General features: G+C 42.8%; 1 protein-coding gene across 9 annotated transcripts in view; it reads left to right on the forward strand.

Moving 5' to 3' along the window:
- TAFA4 (TAFA chemokine like family member 4) overlaps positions 1-17,964 on the forward strand; it is a 214,202-nt gene that overhangs the window by 25,532 nt on the left and 170,706 nt on the right. For 4 of the 9 annotated variants that reach the window (XM_060402234.1, XM_060402231.1, XM_042235980.2 and 1 more), the window contains exon 1: positions 9,836-10,005. The exons of 3 other annotated variants lie outside the window; for them this stretch is intronic. The gene's annotated coding sequence lies outside the window, so the exon portion shown is untranslated. Of the gene's footprint in view, positions 1-9,835; positions 10,006-17,964 lie in introns of those variants that run through there. 2 more of the 9 variants (XM_060402232.1, XM_042235981.2) reach the window with 1 other exon arrangement.

Below are 17,964 nucleotides of genomic sequence, written 5' to 3' on the forward strand. Positions count from 1 at the left end.
ACAAAATAAAGCGCTGACATGATGAATTATAATTTATTTTGTGTCTCTTAAAAAAAAATCTTATTAAAATGCTAGAGTAGCCCAAATTTACCAGGGGCAAAATCAACTTGGTGTGCAAGCTTGTTTATCAAGATAGGGTGGAAGAATGGCCTTAGATGTCTCCATATTCAACCTGACACCCAGTCCTTGATAGTCTGCTTCATTCTCTGCCGTTCTGGCCCTTTAGGCCTGTGCTAATTTGCAAGGTTTGTTTAGAAATTCATGTGTAAAAGCGAGATTGTCTTGAATTTTTCAGACTGGACAAAATGTGAGGATGAAGCCACTTAAAAGTCCTTCAAAACAAACTGTTTGAAGTCCCTTTCATCTTATGGTGCCTAGAAGCAAGATGACTGCTATCTCCCCCAAATCTGCCTCAGTTTCTCTTTTTCTGATAAAGTACAGAACATGCAGAATGTTGAGCACAGGGAGTACCCACAAGGTGAGCTGATGACTTACTCTGTACCTGTGACCCTTCACTTGGTGGCCTCACTCCCTTCCATGGCTTTTAAGAAATTGTAATTATTATTTTGGCTGTGCTGGGTCTTAGTTGTGGTGCAAAGGCTTGTCATTGCAGTGGCTTCTCTTGTTGTGGAGCATGGATCCTAGGGCACATGGGCTCAGTAGTTGTAGGTCCCGGGCTCTAGAGTACAGACTCAATAATTGTGGCACTCGGGCTTAGTTGCCTCATAGCATGTGGGATCTTCCTGGACCAGGGATCAAAGCCATGTCCTCTGCATTCACAGGTGGATTCTTTACCACTGGACCACTGGGGAAGTCCCCATCTGTGGCTTTCATGAGTATCACTTGGAGTCCAAGTAGATGACTGCCAAATCCAGGTGTCTAGGCCAGCTCTTTCCCTGCTGCTCAAGGTTCTGAAGCAGCTTGGAGCAGTGGTAAACATTCTCAACTCAGACGCTTTCTAGATTGACAAATCACATAAAAAAAAATCCAATAGTTTCTATGAACTTCAGGTTTTCATCTTTAAAATGGAGAGAATAGAGACTTTCTAATGGAGTTGCTATAATGAAGAAATGAGATTGAGTGAGTAAAGGCACCAAGTGCGTTAGCCAGTTCTTACCTCATACCACAGAATTTTCAGGCACTGGCATTCACAGTGAACTGAGAAATGGAACACCTTTCTGAGGTGATGTGGTCTCAGAGTCAGTATTTCTCCCTGATCTCCAGTTTCTGTAGGCTGGCTTCTTTATAACTTCAGCTGCACATTGCCTATAATTGTCTGTCACGTCATTTAGTTCAACTGCCCCAGCTAAAGACTCAGTCTGTTGGGCTCCCATTTTCAAATTTCAGGGAAAAAGTCTGTAGGCCCATGCTCCTTTTCTAGCCCAGCCACGCAAGTCAGATGGATGGCTAGTTCTTGGTTTAGGAGTCCGGACTAATCTATAATAATTAACTGTTGTTATATGGGTCAGTCCACCAAGGCATTGGACAGGGCAGATTCCTGCTTGGACATTAGTTTTTATTATCCTCTATTGGAGGAATTTATAATATGATTAAGGTGGGAGTGCTATCTTCTCCGCCTAAACTGGGCATGTAGATGAGCTTATGAAACGAGTGGGACAAGATTTCTTCAATTAGAAGCCAAAAAAGATTTCTTGTTGTGTTTAGAGTCATTTGGCTGGAAAAATATAGTGAGAACTGTTGAAGGACTTCTCCCCTACATTTGGAAAGAAGCCTCCTTTTGGTTGGAAAGAATGATGTCAACTCGTGCAAAAACAAACAAAACCCAAAGTGAAGAAATGGGGAAGACACAGGAACAAATTCATGCACTCTGTGAGCATGTGTGTGTACTCAGTCACGTTTGATCTGTTGTGACCACATGGACAGTAGCCCACCATGTCCTCTGTCTGTGAATTTTATAGGCAAGAACGCTGGAGTAGGTAGCCATGTCCTCCTCCAGGGAATCTTCCTGGCCCAGAGATTGAACCCCTGTCTCCTGTATCTCCTGTACTGGCAGGTGGATTCTTTATCGCTGTGCCCTCCCTTGAGTGCTAGTATCCAATAACGCTTCTGCAATGTCTTAGTTATGTAAAGAGGCAGTTCCCCCTTTCAGCCTATTGTCAGTTTGTGTTGAGTTTCTGTCGCTTGCAATTAAGGGTTCTGGCTAGTATGGTTTCTCTGAAGGGGTTATTTGGCAGGCAGGCAAATGTCCAGTCCTTTACTTTCTTGAAATCCATGGGATTTGAGGTCTGATAGATTAGGTTTCCCTGGTGGGTAAGTCTCTGATCAAGAGTCAAATGTCAGATGTCCAAGTGAAGCCCTTTAAATCCTGCTTTAACATTCATGACATTTTACTAAATAATGTTCTTTTAAGGTAGAGGTAAAATCTCGTCCAAAAATTAAAGTCAACTGGCATGTGGTTTTTGTTGCATGTATTGAAATAGGGCAGATACAAAGAAAGTTGGAATAAAACCCAATACTTACTTTCCTGCCTTGCCCCAGACTTTGCGCTAGAGCTCAAGGAGAGTAAAAGGGACAGATAGGTACTGGAAATGTAATCATTGTTTCCACTGTGAGTTTGCTACAGTAACAATTTGCATGATACAAACTTAGCATGCTTCCAACCTAAGCACGGGAGATACTTGACCATCTTTGATTCTTCACCACCATCCTCCTCTAGATTTAGTCTTTTCAGAAGAAGCTGAGTTGGTAAACGGGAAAGGAAGAGATTCTTAGAACACATCATTGCTCGGTGTATTGTGGGATGGCTGCCTCTAAGAGTTACAGAGTTAGAAAGGGAGAACATGAACTCGTGGTGGAGCATAAAGGAGACTTTATTGTTGCTCTGTCTCTCTGTTGTGTCCAGCTCTTTGCAAAACCATGGACTGCAGCACGCCAGGCTTCCTTGCCCTTCACCGTCTCCTGGAGCTTGGTCAAACTCATGCCCATTGAGTCAATGATGTCATCCAACCATCTTGTCCTCTGTTGTCCCCTTCTCCTCTTGCCTTCAATCTTCCCCAGCATCAGGGTCTTTTCCAATGACTATAAAACCTGTATTTCCTGATAATATCATTCTCATCAGTCTATCATTGATCAAGCATTTCTGCTAATAGAATCACTCCTATTTCTACAAACGTCACCTCTCATCCTGGTTTTCTTGGGTCTCACCCTCTTGATTTTTACTGAATGCCTAAATTACTGTTATCATAATCTTTTCTTCAACTGGAATCACCTTTTAATTTAACCTCATTATAAATAACAATTTTCATGAAAATCACAGATTTGGTACTATCATTTATCCATTTTCATAATATACATTAAAAAAAGTTACAGATACTAAAAGAAACCTTCCATATTTTAGCTAAAATTATTGTGTACACCATCTTTGGAATGGAAGCCACATTTTAGAAGAAAACTGGATTATTGTTTCTAATGTTATTGCCTGTATATGTTACAAATATGGAAGGGATGACAGAAGCTTTATACCTCGATATCATTAGTAGACTTCATAAAGACACTTGTTAGAGAGTCTAGCTGAGAATAAGTGAATTCTGATGGAGCAGGGAAGTTAGAGAAACAATAATTTCTTGTTTGTTATGTTTCTCTCCTGCTAGACTGGCAGCCCTGTGAGGACTGAGTCTGTGGCTGTTTTGTTCACTGATGTATCTGAGCAGGTAGCAGAGAGCCTATCATGTAGTAGAAACTCAGTAAATATTTGTTGGGGAAAGAAAGTATAAACTGAATAACAGACTCCATCAGGTCATCGTGGTATTCTTTTGTTACGGTTTTTGAGGTCAGGGATTATGAATGTCCTTTTTTTTTTTTTTTTTAAGAAAAGTGAAAGTGAAGTCGCTCAGTCGTGTCTGACTCTTTGGGACCCCTGTGGACTGTAGCCTACTACGCTTCTCTGTCCATGGGATTTTCCAGGCAAGAATGCTGGAGTGGGTTGCCATTTCCTTCTCCAGGGGATCCTCCTGACCCAGGGATTGAACCCGGGTCTCCTGCTTTGCAGGCAGACTCTTTACCCCTGAACCACCACCTTTTTAAAAAAAAATATGTATTTATTTGGCTGTATGGGATTTATTTAGTTGTGGCACGCAGGATCTTTAGTTGTGACATGGCAACTCTTAGCTGGCAGCATGTGGGATAGAGTTCCCTAACCAGGGATCTGTCCTGGGCCCCTTGCATTGGGAGCATGGAGTCTTCGCAGCGGGACCAGCAGATAAGTCCCATGGGTGTCTTTTAAACAGCATCTTGAGTGTCTGGTACGATGTCTAGCACACATGCAAAGATGAAAATAATTTTTTGTTGCTGTTATGTGAAGGTGTGTTTAGTCTAAGTCTGTTAAGTTGTGATACAACAGAAATAGAATCACATATCTTAAATAGCATCACATATCACATTTTAAGCTTTTCATTTTTTCCATTTTTGGTTGATTTAGGAAAATTTTCAAATTAGATTTGGAACATGTTTTTAATTGTGGTTAAATACACATAAAGTGAAATTTATTCACCACCATTTTTAAGGGCATAGTTGGGTGACGTTAACTCCCTTCACACTGGTGCGCAGCCATCTCCTCCATCCATCCCCACACACTTCTCTTCTTGCAGAGCTGAAACTCTGTACCCATTAAACACTAACTCTCTGTTCTCCCCCGCCACCTTTCCACCCCATCCTACTTTCTGTTTCTATAAGTTTGGCTGCTCTGGGTACCTCACGTACAAGACATTCTACAGCTCTTGTCTTTTTGTTAGTGGTTTATGTCACTTAGCGTAATGTCCTCAGGGTTCATCCTTGTAGCTTGTGTAGCGATTTCCTTCCCTTTAAAGGCTGGGTGACACTACATGGTATATCTGTGCTACGTTTTATTTATCCATTCATGGACACTACTTGGGTTGCTTCTCCCTGTTGTGCATAATGCTGATGTAAACACGGAGACACAAATACATCTTTGACAAACAGAGCCTTATATGAATTAATAAAAGAATCAGTGAAATAATGAAGTAAGGAATGACAGCAGCAGTCTTCTGTGTCGCTAAGGAGGAGTATGACCCTACTGGGAGATGCTGGATGGAGGGGACAAGAAGAAAGGGTCCAAGAAGGAGCCTTATTTCTCTGGTGATTTTCCCTGAGGCTGGTCCTACTTGGAACAAGCTCATAGTGCTCCATGCACCAGCTCTTGTGCGATCTCTGAAAATGCCTTCCCACTGTGGTTTTATAAATCCTTCTTATGCTGATTTGCTCCGAAGTGCTGTGCTTTTCCAGGGCATAAATTACTGAAGCAATTGTGCTCAGCAAAGGGAAAGATAGGGAGACCCACCTGAGCCTTCCAAAGTGAAGACCAGACACCTTGTCTGAGTTCCAGCAGTTCAGAGCAAGCCTGACCACGCCATCCCAGGCAGGAAGTCATGCAACTGCCAGAAGGGCCGCCCGTTTCCTTAGTGTGGCAGGGGAATCGAGGGTCCAAGGAGGCGTACCTCTCATCTCTTCACCTCTGCAAGTTCCCCAGGCTTTCTCACTGACCAGGACTGGGAATGGAAAGCAATTCACAAAGACCAGCTGAAGCCATTTTTAGGTCTTCACTCTCAGGCAAGAGGATCTGTTAGTATCTGTGGAAAGAGACTCAGAGCTAGCATCACACACAGCATTGGGTCTGGCAGGGGGCACGATGTTCCCTGTGAGTTGAGTGAGGGGAGGGACTCCCTTTGTGCTCGGGATCTGTCAGCGTGTGTGATACGGATGTCTGTCAAAGTAGACTGATGTCTAAGAAGCTTGACTCCCATTTCCTCAGAGGATGCTGAAAAACAGACAGGCTGAAAACAAAAAGTGTATCTGTCATTTCATTTATCAAAGTTCTTACAGTTCCTGGTTTGAAGCAAGGGTAAGCAAAGCAAGTATCTGGTTAGAAAAGTGAACTTGAAAGCTTGAGGGCTGGCATGTAAAAAAAAAAGTTAGAAAACAGTGCTATGAAAATCTTACAGACAAAAGCAAAAGAATAGACAAATGCTTTTTGCTTTCTGCTCACCCACCCTAGTGCAAGCCTTCTAGGGAAAGAGACCAGCTTGAGCTGTAAGTCTGCCATTTAATAGTGGTTTCAGCCCTGGGCCTATTACTTCATTTTTCTGAGCCCCAGTTTTCTCATTTGTGACGAGGATGTCATAGACTTTCCCTTGTAGGGTGGTGGGGATAATAATCCATGAGATGTGCTTAGCAGAGTGAGCCACACACAAGCCTCTGATTAATATTAGCTGTTACTTATTAGCCTCCTAAGTAAAAATTGCCTTCAAAGTACATGAGCATTACAGAAGCTGAAAACTGAAGCTTCCCTTGATAATCAGAGGATTTTATAAATAGGCCTTGTAGAGTCGGAATGTTATTTTGAAGGCACAGTCACTCATCAGCGTATTGATTAAGCACTAGGACATTCCCCAGTTGTATTCTGGATGTTATACAAATGAGGAAGATAAACACAGCATCTTAGTCATGTGATGTCACTACCTGCAAACACAGAGGCACATCCTGGGATGTTTTGTGAGAGTGTGTGAGCATCTAAAACCCTGTTGGCATGACCTCCCCAGGTTTTTACAGAAGAAAATAAACACCTTGGCCCCATTTTTATGAGAAAGACATTGATTTTGTACATCCTCAAAGGGTGCAGCGTGGGTAGCAAAGAGAGAAAGGAAGGGTGTGAAGAAATGGATGGCAAGGATATTTCCTTACAAGAGGAGTTGTGGATTTCCCTAGTGGTCACAGGTTAAGAGTCTGCCTGCCAAGGCAGGGGACATGGGTTTGATTCTTTTCGAGAAAGATCCCACATGCCCCAGAGCGACTAAGCCCGTGTCACAACTACTGAGCCAGTGCTCCACAACGAGAGAAATGAATGCAATGAGAAGCCCCGCACTGCAACCAGAGAGTAGCCCCTGCTTGCTGCAACTAGAGAAAGCCCAAGCCCAGTAATGAAGAGCCAGTGCAGCCAAAAATAAAAATAAATTCAAAAAGAGATGAGCAATTGTTATCTCCGCCTGGACCTGTTTTTGCCAGATCTTTGCTTGGATGGTCTTCTGTTATGGAAGTCTTTGTGGCAGGTGTCACCCCCTCACAGGACCCTTCCCTGGGTAGCCATTGGAAATTAAACCCATCCCCTCCCATCCCTTTATTCCTCTAGCCTTACTGTCTTTTCTTTTAAGCATTTATTCTGGTCTGAAATTAGCTTGTTTACATGTTTGTTGATTTGTTTACCGTTTAACTCTCTCCATAATGATGTCACCTGAGAGCAGGGACCACATCTGTCTTATTTGTGACTATCTCACAGCCTGACATATACTAGGCATTTGATAAATAGATGAGAAATGATTGAATAATTGGGACACCTTTGGCTTTAAAACATAATTTGTCTTTTCTTGTGGTGATTTGGTTGGTAAATCTCACCTCAGATCACTTTGGCTTCTTGCTATATTACACAAAAGGCATCATCAGTCATTAGAAATTTATCATGAGTCACTTAAACTTTAGCATCATACCTTAGAAATATACTTTTGTTAGTTTTTTAGTCCTGCTGTAACAAAGTGCTACATTGGGTAGCCAAATAGTTGTGAAGGTAGTCATTTGAGATCAAGAAGTTGGTCAAGTTGGTTCCCTCTGAGGGCTCAAAGCAAAATAGTCTGTTCCACGCTTCTCTCTTCTGCTGGAGGTTTGTCTGCAATCTTTGGCATTGCTTGCCTTATAAAAACATCATCCCGTCTCTGTGTTCACCTTCACCTGGTGGTGCTTTCTTTTGCGTCTTTCTCCAAATTTCCCCATTTTATAAGGACACTAGTCATATTGTCTTACCTAATCACTTCATTTTAATTTGATTACTTTTGTAAAGAACTTTCTCCAAGTAAGGTTGCATTCCAAGGTACTGGGGGTTAGGACATTAGTGTATGAAACCCCTAACAATCCTGAGCACCCAGGATGGAAAAATATGATAGTGGGTTGAGCCACATAAAATTGCTTATGTGTTTTTCTCTACCAGGATGAGAAAATTTCAGTTCAGGGAAACTTGGACATATGAAATACAGGAGGGCTTAAATAAACACACAGACCCATGCCAGAACCGTGCTTAGCACACCTGGTTAGCTTAGTGCTCAATCAGTATTTGGTGATTGAATGGCTGTAGAGTTCTTCAAAATGACTCCCACCCTCAGCTCTTCTAAGTCTTTGTCCCCATATTACCATCTCAGTGAAAACTAGCCTGATTCCTACATTTTAAATCATGACCTCTTGGTGCTCACTTCCCTTTCTGCACTTCATTTCTCTCTGTTGCACACTTTCTACCATACTCTGTACTTCACTTATGTGTGGTGTTTATTGCTGTCTCCCCTCAGTAGAAGTTAAGCTGTATGAGGGCAGAAATGTTTACTGTTTCATTTACTTCTGTTATGTCTGTATATACCAGCACCAGACCCAGAGTATGCCATCAGTTCCACTGACTGACTGACTGAATGAATGCCATCAGGAGCACTCTGGCATCTCTTGGCATGTAGTTTCAGGTTTTCCTTGGATCTGCCCTTGACCTTCATAGAATCTCAGTGCTGAGCAACTCCTCAGAGATAAGTTTCTGTCTCTGATACTTGAATTCCCTTTTAGACTGGTAACAACTTGGTAATAATCTTGGCTTACAGAGCCCCCAAATCAGAGTAAAAGGACAAAGGATTGAAAAGGTTAAATGATACATAAAATAATATGGCATGATGGGTGTCTCGTAGAACAAAGGAATAGGGAGCAGAGGCAGGAGGCTTGTAGTGGCGCAAGCAGTAGGCTCAGAGAAGGGCAAATATAATCTGTGTACATCTGGGGCAAAATGATGCATAATGATCACTGCAGGGTGAAAGGACCAGAGGATGATAAGGCAAACCAATGACAGTGAACAGCACAGTGATATAGAACAGTGCTCTTCAAACGTTATTCAGATACCAGTCACCTGGGGATCTTGTTAAAATGAAGATGCTGTTTCGGGGTGGGGTCTGAAAGTCTTCATTCTTAACAAGTTCTCAGGGGATGCATCTCTGGGATTGCACTTTGAATATCAAAGAACATGGATTCTGCAACCAGACTTCCAAGGTTCAAATTACACAGGGACCACTGATTAACTGTGTGATCTTCAGTAAATTATGTAATGTCTCTGTTTTTTGGTGTATAAAATGAAGATCAGATAAGGTATTCTCTGTAAAATGAATACTATTTAAGTATTAAGTCACGGATTATGACTGTTACTTGGGGACGGGAGAAGGAAGAGGATTTGGTGTGGGATTCCAGGCAAAGAAGCCTTAGCGGTACTTTCATGATTTTTTAAAATAAAGTGTTCAGGTGATCGCTGTGCAGATTTCCCTCCTTTTCCTTGCAAGCAAGTTACAAAAGAAGGTGGATTAATTATGCATGTGCTATGCTCAGGGATGTTAAGGAAAACTGCAAGCTGCCTTGGGTCCTCCGATGGAGAAACCATGTAGGGGGATTGTTTCAGCTGGTAGCTGAGCCCTAAATTCCTGTGTGATGCAGGGCTCCACGAGGCGCTCAGCTCTTCAGAAGGAAGAGCTTTCCCTAGCACCTGCTGAGTGATGACCACAGCGAGGCGCTAGGGAGAGGCGCGCGGAGTCCGATGCTTGGGAGCACCCGGACGGAGCGGGGGTGCAGGCCGGGTAGAGGGCCGACCCACGTGGACCACCAGGCGGGGCGGGGGCGGGGGCAGCCAACCAGCCTGGCCAATCACCGTGACCCGCGATGGCCCTGCCCTCCCCGTGGGCTTGCTAGCCTGGCTCTGCTGCACTGCTGGCTGCGCGCCGCCCTGGACGGGGCGCACAGAGACTGTTGCCAGACCCCAGGAGTGGAGTCGCAGCTGCTGCTTCCGCAGACGTTTGCTCTCCAGATGCAGTTTCGGACTTGTCTTCGGAGAGACTTGGGAGTTTCCTTTCAGAGCGAGCCTGCGGAGGTGATGGGCCTCTGTGGGGATGTCTGCGGGGAGGCGGCACGGTGAGCGTCCTCTGGCTCGGGTGCGGAGGGAAATCGGTGTGTCGCTCTGCACGCACAGTTTCAGACTTGGCTGCCGGCTTTAGCTGAGTGAGGAAGGATGAAAGGGCAAGGAGGAGGATGGGGTTGGGGTGACTTGGGACCCTTTGCTCACGGTCTGTCTCCTGGGCAGTAGCTGCCTCTCCGGCGATACCGACTTGCCTCCTCCCGCTCATCCTGGCGCTCTGGACTGCGGGAGTGACCTCCTGTGCGGAGGCTGCCGTGCACCCCAAAGTTGGAAGAAGCCGGGTGTGTGTGGCACGCTTCCAACTTCAGGGTTTGTGTCTGTCACTCAGAGATCCCGAGGGTGCTCCTTGAATGGCTGAGAGGTCACTTGATGGATTGGTATGTAGAGGCAGAGGGCGAACTGACCGCGAGTCCTTGTTTTGAAAAAGTCTGAGCCGGTATCTTTACAGGAGCTTGAAGGAGGGAGCGGGTTAGCCTACAGCTGATTTCCTGCTTGCCCGGCTCTTGCTGGGAGGACGCTGTGTGATCCAGGGCGCAACTTGCAGCTGTGAGCGCGAAGCTTCCCACGCAAGGGGAGAAGTGGAGCGGGTCTAGAAGTACCGTCCCTTCCCACCTTAGGTATCTAGCATTTGTCCACCAAGCCGGCGTGCTTAGATTTCTTCCCGTCTTTTTCGGTTTCGTCCGCTGTTGCTTCCTTTGCTCTCTCAGGTAGCCCCTGGAAGGGAGGGCATCCTTAACCTTAAGCCATGTTCTCTTTCCTCGGGGACGATGAAGTGGAAAGCCTGATAACCTGCACCTAGGGAGACAACCCAGGCCAGACGCGGTGCTACTGGTGCGTTTTTCTCCTGAATCAGCATCACTTAACGTTTGGGAGCTCCACAGACCCCCGTGAGAACCTTAGCTAAGCTGTGAAGCAACTCCTCAGCCAGATGTGCTTACACGAGTTCATGGTTACTCGCTGAAACCTACCCCTGTGCCCATCCCCCACATAGGATTTTAGGACCCCCTTGAGGAAGTGTCTGTATCCGTGTACTCGGTTCCTCTTTAACTTTTCAACCGCCGTCCCTCTGAGACGGGCAAGGTTGATGTGATGTGACAAGTGACCCTGGAGCGTGGGAAAAGAGGCATTCAAAGCCGTGGTCTGATTCTTTCTGTAATACCCGTGGTCTGGGGATTCAGCAACCTAAAGCCCATACCTGCAGACCCATATGCCCAAATTGGTCTACGATGATGGTTCAGCTTCCTGGTCAGACTTGCCCTCCTTCCAGGTCACTTGCTGAGGGACAGTGAGTTTGTGTGTCTGAGTCCTGTTCAGGCAGGACCCGGGTTTCAAAGCAAACAGAAAAAGGCTAAAATAATTTAAGAACATCCATTTCCTGATATGGATGTTCCTGTGTTTTGCGCTCAGTGATTTAAGGACAGATGTGTGACTTGCAGAATTCTTCAACAGCTCACTGTGGGTTTTACAATGAGGAGCATTTCTGCAGTTTGTGGTTGTAAATCAGTGTGTAAGCCCAGCACTGCCTTTGGATTGGAAACACAGATCTTAATAAGGCGGAGTGAGAGCAGTTTTCAGAATCATTACGACTAATGATGACTTATGTTCTCCCAAACTGACCGTGTGAGTGGACATTGCTCATTTGTGCAAAAAGCTTTCTTTATCTGTGTAGGCATTTCTTGATCAATATTCTCATGTCCAAAAAATGGATTTCAAGATTTTCTTCCTCAGTTCTTCTATCTCATTTTTCAGCTTTGGACGACCTTGTTCTCTTCCCTCTGTACCATCTTAACTCCCCTTTGACACTTTGAAATGTATTATAAGGTTTGTAAGTCATGATTTGACGTGGCCAGTTTTCCCTGTTAAAAGATAAGAAAATTGTTCTTACCAGATAAGCAGTGGCTGCCAGTTCACTTATTTTTGAATGGCTAATTTGTGTTTTCTTCTCCCACAAACATGCACACAAATATCTCAACTTGATTACTGAATAGTTTTTCATTTGAGGGAACTTTTCCATACATCTGGTTCTAGAATTTTCTGAAGTCACTTAAATTTCAATATTCATTTTTTGACTCCTTTTAGAGATGTGTTTTGTTTGATGACCTAGTTCCATTTAGTCACACACAGACACAGAGATTCTTTGTCCCCTTACCTACTTTTCAGTGGCACATAGCCTTTCTCTAATAGCTGCTTTTATTATCTGCACAGTTCATTTGTTGGTACACTTAATAAAATACTGTTATGTAAATGATGTATTGGTGTATATGGTATGTATATGGTATTAAAACTGCATTCAATGGAGATTAACCCTTGGGTATGACATCATCACCAGCCAATCCTCTATCTGATTTGAACATGCATTGACAAAAGTCGCATTATCATATTCAGCAAGGGTTTCTATATTGCCTGTGATGAATCAGAGAAAGAGGGAAGTCCTTTGGTTCTTCCTAACTCTCAATTAGCTGCCCAGTTGGAGAGTTTTGGGGATTTCTACACTAAGAAGCTTAGCTTAATAATAAAATTCTCAGATTGCAGTCTTATAGATCTCTTTAGAATTTGCATAAGTACATTTTCCCCCTTTTGCTTTCTTCTTTGGAAATTTTTCACCCTGCATTTTGGCTCTGTTTCTTTACTGATGGAGAGACATCATAGTAAATGGACTAAGCTTTTGATTTTTTTGTTTCTTTGAAATAGGTGGAACATCTAGGTGATGGACTCACTTGTTTGCGTACATGTGTGCTTTTCATCAAGTGTTGGGTATGAATCTGCTAGGGTTACCAGTGTACCTACAAATCTCGCAGTCAATCATAAATGACTGGGAGATCAAATAGTGTTCTTCATTCTGTCAAACAGATTCAGGATTGAGGGTAGGGGGACAGGCAATAGAAAAAGATGTCTATGAAGGGGTGAAGGGGTTGGTGAAACAATTTTGTCTACCTTAATGACTTCATAATTATTTGTTTTGAAAACACTAATAGAAGAAGTTCAGATCCTTCCTAGGCAGCCCTTACTTATATAGGCTTGAATGGGTGTGAGGAATTTGGTTTTACAATAATAGCCAACTCATTTTGTGAACTCTGGCAACCCGCTGCTCACAGCGTAAAATTAACTTTGGCTTCCCATGTTTTTAATATCTATTGAAAAAAATAAAAGTAACTCTTCTGTTTTGCAGTAGCTATTAAAGTTAAATCTACTTTCCTCCATAAAGTCAGTTAAGAAGGTTCTTGGGTTTTATTTTTAACATAAATTTAACTGTGCAGTGTGGTTTAAGGGGAGAGTCCAAGGCAAGCAGAAGTTTGAATCTGAAAAGTATCTCAGAGTTCCTTTTTCCAGAAGATCAAAAGTAGATGTTGTGACTTGGATCCACTGTGGGCTTAGACCCCTGAATCCTTACTCCTAGCCCACTGTGCTTTCTGGTGAAAATCTGCAGGGAATGGCATTAGTAATGTGCTAGGACCCACATTTTAGCTCTCTGTGGAAGGAGGACCACATCCACTTCTCCGTTATTGAGTCTTAGTTAGAGCATTATGTTCGTTGAACCCGACTCAGAGATTTGATAACTATATGCAGCAGTTAGCTTGGGTCACTTCCTGGTAGCTCAGTATTGTAATTGTAAAAGAGACATTTAACTGAGAGGTGATGGTGGAGGAGGAGTGGGTAAGGTGACTCAATTTGGACCTGAGCGCAGGGAAAGACAAGGATGATAAAACAATGCTGAGGCATCACTTAAGGTCTAAGAACTCAGGACATTTATTTATTGTGTGATAATCTCTTCCTTCATACTTTGTGCTTTCTAGTCGCTGTGCAGCCAAACCAGTCATTTGGAATAATACTCTTTTTTAAGTATGATCATGAATATTGATAATGGCATCTTACCTTTGTTGAACACTTAGTGTGTACCAGGTATAGGGTTAATAAATGCCTTTCTCTGTATGGATTGAACTACTGATTTTCAAAGGTCATTCATGTAAAACCACATTGACTCTTTGGCATTCTTTTTAATTCAAAAGATGTCAGGATCATACAGTAGCAAGTTATTAGCATGAGCATAAATAATTTTCATTCAGAAATACAGTAGCATCAGATATTAGGGAATTCTTGTTAATACAATGCCAAATAAAAGTAACATGGTGTATTTAGAAAGACACTAAAGATGTGGCTCATTTGTTTTATTTTAAGAGATTATTCGTATTATTGTTAGTACAGAAGAGTAGCATAATCCCTTTTAGAAAGAGGAAGATATGTTTATATTTCTTATAAAGAGAGAACAATGGGATTCTTTTAAAATAAAAGTACGCATTGCAGAAAAAATAGTCTATGTTGCCTTTGTTAGTACTGTAAGTTCATTCCAAGCTAGATACCAGTCAAACATTTCTGCAGGATTTCAGTTGTCTTAACTAAAAGTGGAACTGTCAAAATCTAGCATTGCTTTTATTGTTAGTTTTTTGATGACCATTAATTATGTCTGCTTGAATTCTCTTAGGTTTACATCTATGTTGTGTATCCTTAAGTTTTCTCTGAAAATTTATGGTTTTATTCCTTTATTCAATTTAATATTATCCTGTGCTTTAATGAATCATTGAAATATTGGCATGTCCTTGTTATAACAAAGGCACTTCCTTCTCCATCACCTAAAACCTCAGACTGTAGACATAGCTCCTGAGATAATCAAGGAAGGTTTCCAGCAAGGAAGAAACTGAAATCATCTAGGGCAGTGGTTCTCAACTAGGAGGCAGTTTTGCCCCCTCAGGACCATTTGGCCATGTCTGGAGTCACCTTTGGTGTTCCACATTGGGCTGGGGTTATGTGGGTCTCTAGTAAGTAGAGGCCACAGATACTGCTCAACTTCCTATAATGCACAACATGGCCTCTACAGCAGAGAACACTCTAGCCCGAAATGTCAAGAGTGCTGAGGTTGAGAAACCCTGCTGAAGTACACTTTTCTGGGCCCAGTGTTTTGAAATGGCTTATCCAGTGTCCCCAGCTCCCTGTTTCTGGCAGGGAACCTAGATCTCTAAATGCAAACCCAGGATTCTTTTAATCACGCTAGGCTTCTGTTTTGTACAGTTCTCTCTCTGTTTCTCTCTAATACATTTATAAAGATAATACATGTTTGGGGTAGAAAATTTACATACTGTAGAAGGGTATAAAATGGAAAGAGAAAGGAACCCAATTTTGCCATTGAAATAGATCCTTTTCATATAGCAGTAAATGTATTTCCAATTCCCTCCTGCTTTTCTCCACATACGGACATTTAGACCAAATCACTTTAGATAAATGGGGTCATCCCTCATATAAGGTGTGTGCTGGTTTGTTTACTTGGCAAAGGTCTCCTGGAGGGCCCTTGGTGAATCCACTGCTGGGGAAGGAGGCTGATAGCCATGTGGTCGGGCGAAATTTCCCCAGCAGTGGAGACCTCCTGTGCACTGTGACCGTTTTATACACAGTCTTGTGGAACCCATCTGTGCTTTGCAGCCAGTCTCGGAAGGATGATGAATCAGTGAAAAGAGCTGATTCTGTATGTATGCCATTCTTTTTCACGGCTGTATCTTATTCTATTTAAAAATTCATTTTAAAATGCTTTCCTCTTTGCCAAAGGCAGCAAGTTTCATGATATTAATCTTAGAATAAGTCCTTGAGTTCTACCTTTTTTTTTTTTTCTGATGTCTAGTTTGAGATTTAAAGTACCTTGAAAGCCAAAAAATATATATCCAAAGAGGTGTTTAATTGAGGCCATCTGAAGAAAATATTATTGGGGTGAATTCTCTGAATGTATCAGTGGGGGGAACAAGTCACTGGGGCCCGGTGATCTTGCCGTCTTCGTTACTATTTAAATCATTTGGCAGCTCTTCCAGAAGCAGCCAGATTGTAATGTAAACATCTGTTACCTTTTCTCTGCTTTCAGAACTGATTATGCAACCGGGCTTCACATCAGAGACCCACAGCTTTCTTCATCTGTATTCCTGGGTTAATTCCTTCTCTCTCTCTCTCACACGGACACATCCACAGGACTCAAATCAAAAGAGCCATAAAATTGGTTACCATGAGCTCAGTCCTCCCAGGATAAAACTCCTATCTTCTTTGTGTTCTGTCCTGCTCTTTGCAGACTGTCAGGTCAGCTCAGGAGCGTAGAGCTCCATTAACCAAGCTGCAGTATGACTGTGAGTCTGTCCCCTGGTACCTCTCAGTCTCCATGTGTGCTGAATTCCCACCACCTCAAGCCCTAGGGGCTGATGCTCAGCTAAGGAAATTTGGGAAACTGACAGGTTAATATTTAAACGTCCCCAATAAGGGCACATAGGGATAAGAGTGATGTGCAAGGGGTGCATAAGGAGACCTTTACATGAAGTTGAACATTTGATAGTAAATGTCTCTTTCACTAGTTTCTGCTGGTATTTGCCATATTACATTAAGGGATGTTTGAAATATTTTCTTTGTTGACCTTTTAAAAAATGATAGTAGCAACAATGACTTATTGTTTGTTGAATAAGGATATTGCTGGCTACTGCACCAACAAACATTTACAAAAATTGTGTTAAAATACAAATAATAGAAGTTTACCTATTTAATACCATTGAACTATATGCTTTAAAATGTGTAAGTCCATTCACATTGTTGAGCGGCCACCACCACCATCCATCCTCAGAACTCTGTTCATCTTGGAAAACGGAAACTCTGTACTCAGTAAACAGCATCTCTGCATTTCCCCTCCCTCCAGCCCCTGTCAGTTACCATTCTGTTTTGTATCTTTACAAATAGAGCTGCTCTAGAATCCTGCAGTATTTATCTCTTTGCGACTGGCTCAGTTCACTTAGCATGATGTCTTCAAGGTTCATCTGCGTTGTAGCGTGTATCAGAATTCCTGACTTTTTAAGTTTGGATACTGTTCTCCTGTGTGTATGCACCATGTTTTGTTTACCCATTCATCCATCCGTGGATGCTCGGGTAGTGTCCACCTTTTGGTTATTGCGAATAAAGGTGTTACACAGTTGGGTGTACACATATCTGTTGGAATCTTTGCTTTCATTTCTTTCGGGTAAATACTTGACAGTGGAATGCCTAGGTCATATAGTAATGCTGTTTTAAATTTTTTGAAGACCTGCCATCCTATTTTCCATAGAGAATGTATCCTTTTACTGCACTGAGAATTTTGATGCACTGTCTCATTCAATTCCCATACCCCCCCACCACACACACACCAAGCCCTCCAAGGTAGCCATAGTCATCGTCCCCATCCTGTGCATGAGAAAAGTAAGGCACATTGGCAGGAAGCCACACAGGTAGCTTGTGAAAGAGCCATGATTTGAACCCAGGCAGGACAGTAGAGCCAGTGCTCTCACTAGAGTATCCATTCTTCTAATTGAGGAAAGATTGACTGGACTGCACCTGCGTAGGGCCCAGGGATGGGGGTTGGGAGCGGCTAAGAACTGAGTCACAAACACGCTGATTCCAGAGAGAAGCTGTGAAAGTCCTCACCCTGCCACGCGGAGGAGTTTGATTGAGATGTGGGTCAGAAGCTCATTGAGAAACTGATCTATGATCAGAATAAACAGAGGGCAGTAAATACACACTGTGGTTATTTTGGCTGTGAATAGTGGTGCTGCCTCCAGTCTCTGGCAGTTAGTAACCATGCAGCCCATGTTTTTTAAAATGCCATGCCAGTTTCATTCCTTACTGGAGGTAGGGGGTGGTAGTGGGTTGAGACAGTACAAGGAAATGATCAAGAGCAAGGTAAGCCTTAAGCTGGCTCTGAGTGATTACCGTATTTTTACTTTACAGAGACAGTGGGCAGAGGACTTGGGCATTATTTTCTCCCCACCAAAAACACAGCTTAATGAAGTGACTGCAACAGAAAGCACGTATAGTCACTTTAGAGAATTAACAATTGATCAGGTTTGTGGTGCCCGCATCCTTTATAAGCACCCCATGTTTATTCATTATTGTGATCACACAGCGTA

The sequence above is a fragment of the Ovis aries genome, chromosome 19 (genome assembly GCF_016772045.2).
Source record: "Ovis aries strain OAR_USU_Benz2616 breed Rambouillet chromosome 19, ARS-UI_Ramb_v3.0, whole genome shotgun sequence".
Classification (NCBI taxonomy): domain Eukaryota; kingdom Metazoa; phylum Chordata; class Mammalia; order Artiodactyla; family Bovidae; genus Ovis; species Ovis aries.